Here is a 6,108-nt window from a genome sequence, read left to right as displayed (position 1 = left end):
TTAATACAGTAACGTGCTTGGTACGAGTACTGTCTTGATTGCAGTTACTATAACACGTGAATACACACACATGTAGATTAATACATACATATAAATATACAAAATCTATACATATATACATACATACATATATACATACAAACATACATACATACATATATACATGAAGAAGCAAGTAGCAATTTACGAAAGTACATACACATGTTTCTTGCATAGAACGTTATCTGAACGTTCTAAGTACAATTGTTTGCGATACATACGATAATTAATTAATTAATCAATTGAATCATTAATTAATTAATATTCGTTGATATATGATGGAAAAAGGGAGGATCTTGTTATTATAAATGTAATAGAGATCGAATTTATTGAAATAATCGTGTATAATGCTCGTCTATGTCAAGAGTATTATAATGAACGATGTAATATATTTCGTCGCGTTAGAAATAAAATATTACTCTCTCTCTATATATATATATGTATATATATAAATATAAATATAAATATATATATATATATAGATATATATATTTACGTCTCGATCGATATAATATTTATGTTCGAACGCGCTCGTTCGCGCGCTTTTCTTCTCGAACCTGATAAAAAAAAAAAAAAAAAAAAAAAAAAAAGAGAAAAAAAAGAATTATATAAAAAGGATCGAGAAAATTGTCGTTTCTCTTTTTCTTTTTCTTTTTTGTTCTCTCTCTCTCTCTCTCTCTCTCTCTCTCTCTCTCTCTCTCTCTCTCTCTCTCTCTCTATGTGATAGAGATAAAGAAAGAAGTACTTTGAAAGAAAGAAAAAATAAAAGAGAACGAGTTCTTTTTCTTTTTCTTAACAAAAATTTTATTGTCATTGTAAGGTGTTAAGGAAATTTATTCGCGCTCCTTTTTCAATTAGCGCGAAATATTCATTTTTATTACGGAATCGCAAGCTATATATATATATATGTATATATATATATATTTATTTATTTATTTGGCTTTGTCTTTTCCGGCTATTCTGATTATATAAGAAGTTTAAAAAAAAGAAACTTCTTCGACGGGTCGTTTGCAATCAAGAACTTTCTTGTAGCGAGATGCACTTTCGCATATACACATATTACCCATACAAACACATACACATACATACTCTCAGGACATACATACATATATATATATACATATATACATAAACTTTGTATTGTAAATCTCTGAAAAAAAAAAAAGAGAGAAACATAATTGTCGATAAGATTTTCAACATATTCTACATTTCGTTTTTTTAAGAATGATATTTTGTATATTGTGCGAAGCGAAAAGATATATGTTCGTACGAATGATGATTATTTATTTATATATATATATATATATATATATATATATATATATATATTGTTCTTCTGTAGAGTGAGAGAACTAAAGAGTGATGCGAGTTAAATAATGCGAGTAATCCTTGAGCGAATTTTTTCTATTTATTTTTTCTGTTCCTTTCATTTTCTATTTCTTTACTACTTTATCTATACATTTTTCTTTTTTCCTTTGAGAACTTTTTTTTTTTATTTTTATTTATTTATTTATTTATTAATTACTCTTTTTTTGTTTTCCTTTTTCTTAAGAACGTTTAAAGATAGAAAAAAAGACGATGATAAATGAATAAATTGTATTTCGCAGCCAACGCTTGTAAATAATATTATAACGATAAGAATATATATTTCCTCACACGTGATTCTCTACCTAAGGATACTCACGCTTCCACTTCTTCAAACGAACGAAATCGCCCCCTTTTCTTTCCTGTAAAAAAAAAAAAAGAAAAGAAAAGAGAAAAGAAAAAGAAAAAAAATTTTTAAAAGTAGAAAACCGGAGAAAGGGGGTGCGATGACGAAGGAAAGATAAAAATGACATTTTCAAAGGAGATTTTCGTAAACGATAGTTATTATTTCCAAATGATTCGTATAAGACGAAAGATCATCCAATTATTTTATTACTATCGCTTGTCTATCGAATTATATTTAATATAAGAAGAGAAAAAAAAAAGAAAAAATTAATAATAAAGAAAGAAAGAAAGAAAGAAAGAAAGAAAGAAAGAAAGAAAGAAAGGAGAAAAGAAAGAAAAGAAAAAAGAAAAAGAGAAAGATCCATACACGATGATTAAATAATAATGAGGATAAACGAAATATTTTCATTGTAGCTGTACAAACTACTTTCTAGACGCGTTCTATTGTAATTTAATGACGACAGATTAATGATAAAAGTCATAAAAAAAAAGAAAATAAAAAAGAAAACAAAAATAATGAAAAAGTAAGAAAACAAGATGGTGGTAAGCGTCAAAAATAAACTGAATCTTGTCTTATTCGGGCGGGGGGGGGGAAAATTTTTATAATATTTTCTAAGAGAGTCTCTCGCAAACCAAGCAAGATGGTAAACATCTATAGAAATTTCATGTATTAAAAAATAAATCAATACGCGATATATATACATATATATGTATATGTATATGTATATATGTATATATGTACGTACATGCATGCAAAAAAATTTATGCGATGATAATAACTCAAAAAAAAAAAGAAAAAAAAAGGAAAGTACGTAAATCAGTAATCGATCTTTCGAAAATTTAGAACTGAATAGAAAAAAGAAATTAAAAAAATAAAAAAAGAAAAAAAGAAAACCATCGTGAATCATCCAATTATGTCGATAGACTTTATGAACTTCGTAGGCTTGATCAATGAAAATAGATCGTACAAAATGAAAAAAGAAAAAATAAAAAAAAAAAAAATGGAAAGAAAAATCAGTAAAAAGTTAATTAAATATTAAAACATCGCATGCGGTAGTTTCTATCCGTAGAGATCTACACGTGCATAAATCTCAAGCAGCTAATAAACAAAATACATAATTATCTTAATTAGAAACGAAACTTTGACGAGGCTTGACACGACGAAGATATTTCAAGATTAACTTAGAATTTTGTCGTTTAAATGCAATAAAAAAGAAAAGAAAAAAAAAAATTAAAATAAAATAAAAAAAAAATTAAAAAAAAAGCCGTATTAAAAGCACACGCAGAAAAAAATATTTAACAAGAATCAAGCAAATGAGAAATGTCGTCTGTCTCTAGACTAAATAATATCAATGTAATGAGAGAGCAGAAAGGGGAAAAAGAAAAAAGAAATAAAAGATTACAAAAATGATCAAAAGTTTAAATAGATCAAAGATGAAGAAGGGGAGGGGTTGAGAGAAACTTTAAAAGTCCGATTGGGAACATACACACATACAGACACAAACACACACATACACACGCAAAATCTTTAAAATGTAATAATAAACAATGTAAAAAAAAAGCAAGAAAAAAGAAAGAAAGAAAGAAAGAAAAGCTTTGATAGATGAAAGAAAAAATAAAAGAGAGGGGAGGGGGAGATGAGAGAAAAGAAGGTTGGAAGCGAGGGTGAACCTTTATAAGGGTGCGTAGAGAAAAAGGGCGCAAATAATGTTTGACTTTTTTATATTAAATATGTATATATATATACATATTTTCTTTTCTTAATTATTATTAATTAATTAATTAACATTCTTTCGTTGGCTTGCACCGTATAGTGTAATAATAATAATAATAATAATAATAATAATAATAATAATAATAGTAATAATAATAATATAATAATAATAATAATAATTATAATAATAAATGATTAAAACGCGAACTCTCTCACCGAATGCAACCCCCATAATGGTTGGAAGGTCCAAACGAGGAGACGGGCTCGGTCAATAATCGAATAGAATTTCATTTTGATTATTAATTAAATGATTATTAGAAAATTTCTTGGAAATTCTGTTTGAACGAGCCCTCTCGACGTGCTTAGAAATATTCGCGAAACGCCTGTCTTTGTATCGAGCCTTAAGGTTTTCGCAATAATATCGTTGGCCGCTGTCAAATGTGGTTTCGAAAGTATACTTGTGTATAAAGATGATGATGATAATGATGATGATGATGATGATGATGATGATGATTATAATAATGATGATGATAATGATGATGATAATGATGATGATGATGATGATAATTATAATGATGATTATAATGGTGATGATGATGATGATGATGATGATGATGATGATAATAATAATAATGATTATAATGATTATGATCGTGGAGATGTTTTGAATCAATATGAAGTTACGAATCGTTTTATGTTGAATATAATAAAAATTTAATTAATTTCATAAAAATGTTCTCCATATATTATACTGTCTATTAAAATGATTATTAATCGTGTTGTATTATGTGTTGAATGCGAAAAAAAAAAAAGAAGAGAAGAGAAGAGAAGAGATGAGAAGAGAAAAGAAAAGAAAATTGTAATGATTTCTTGATGGAAAGAAAAGAAAAGGAGAAGAAATTTACCATCGAATCTAATGTAAAATGATATGAATCGATTGATTAATTGAATCATTTGAAATATAAATCATTGTATACATACCGTAACCGTCCTCGCGCGTTAGATCGTCACTTCGAATCAATCGTTTTCTCTCCGGGGACGGTATTGTCCTTAATTGCGTGTAATAGAAATAACGAAAATAATTAAATAGAATGAAAAAGGAATGGGGAGGGGGAAAAATGAGTAAAATTAGAAAGGAGAAAAAAAATGGAAGAACAAAAAGAAGATGGAATTATCGGGACACTAATGATTTCGACACGCACGCGGACATTTGAGCGTCCTCGGTGAATTTTCTTGTGTGGCTGGTACGTTGGATCAAAGGTCTCCCTTAATATATATATTCTATCTTCTATATATGTTTCCCACGTTCGAGATTCGATCGATCAATCGATCGATCGATCGAATCGATATCATCATTTGAAACGACGATCGAACGACGAGCGATCCATTCGTTTTCCACGGAAAGAAATTTATTTCATTGTTGTTGCATACCGAGATCGAAAAGAGATTAAATAAAGTGAGAATGAAACTGTATGTGAGAGAGAGAGAGAGAGAGAGAGAGAGAGAGAGAGAGAGAAGGATTTATGAACGAATTATAAATTACGATTATTTCTGATCGTGAAAATAAACAAGAGAATAATGAACGCGAATGAAAGTAAGAGAGAGAGAGAGAGAGAGAGAGAGAGAGAGAGAGAGAATGTGTGTGAGTGAGAGAGAATACATATGTATGTATAATATGTGCGAGAGCTATGGTTTATTCGGAAATGGAATTGAGGCGACTAATTAACGAGATGTTGTAAATTGTTCTATAGCAAAATGAAAAGTGGTACGATCGTTGCAACGCACAGATCGCGAAATCTCTCCTTCGTAAGGATCGAAATAGATCGAATATACTGAATCTTTATGATATGAGCGAGCGAGTGTAAGATAGAAAGAAAGAGAGAGAGAGAGAGAGAGAGAGAGAGAGCGTTGCCTCGATTGTTTCAATGTTGATATGTCAATGCTGTGATGTTATCCTTTGAAACTAAAAACCGAACGAAAAAAGAAAAAAAAAAAACAGGTATATCCCTTTTCGAACACGTTCCCTTCGAATGGAAGAAAAAAAAATGAAAAGAAAAGAAAAAAAATGAAAAAAAAAAAAAAAACAAACACACGCGCACACACACATACACACACATACACACTAATCATCTATCCCACAAACGATCCCACTGGAGAAGAAAGGAAAAAGGGATGGAAGAACATAAGAGAAAAATCCCTTTTACTTTGAGAAATAAATATTTCTATTTACTGTAATTCCGCATAGCCCTTTGAGAGCAAAGAAAAAAAAAAAAAAAAAAAAGAGAAAAGAAAAGAAAATATATGAAGGAAAAAAAAAAGACAGCAACAAAAAGAAAAAAAAGAAAAAAGAAAAAAAGAACAAAAAGATACCAAATTAGCTAGAATTTAATCGTATTTAATGTAAAGATTATTATTATTGTTACACATCTCAGTGATTCTTTCCTAAAGGTCGGTGATATCTCGGAGAGAGATGAGCGGTGAGATGATTACGATGACGACGATTGCATTATTATCGATTAATGATCGAGAGATCATCGATATATAACAGTTATAGTCTATTTTCCTGTCAATTGAGTTGTATCGACAAGGGACTATCTTTTGGACGGGGAAGCGGGTGTTTTTTTATTATAGAAAATTTGTATGTA

The sequence above is a fragment of the Vespa mandarinia genome, chromosome 21 (assembly GCF_050613455.1).
Source record: "Vespa mandarinia isolate Hongniang chromosome 21, ASM5061345v1, whole genome shotgun sequence".
NCBI lineage: Eukaryota > Metazoa > Arthropoda > Insecta > Hymenoptera > Vespidae > Vespa > Vespa mandarinia.
The sequence above is the reverse complement of the archived record's forward strand: the minus strand, read 5'-3'. Positions refer to the sequence as shown.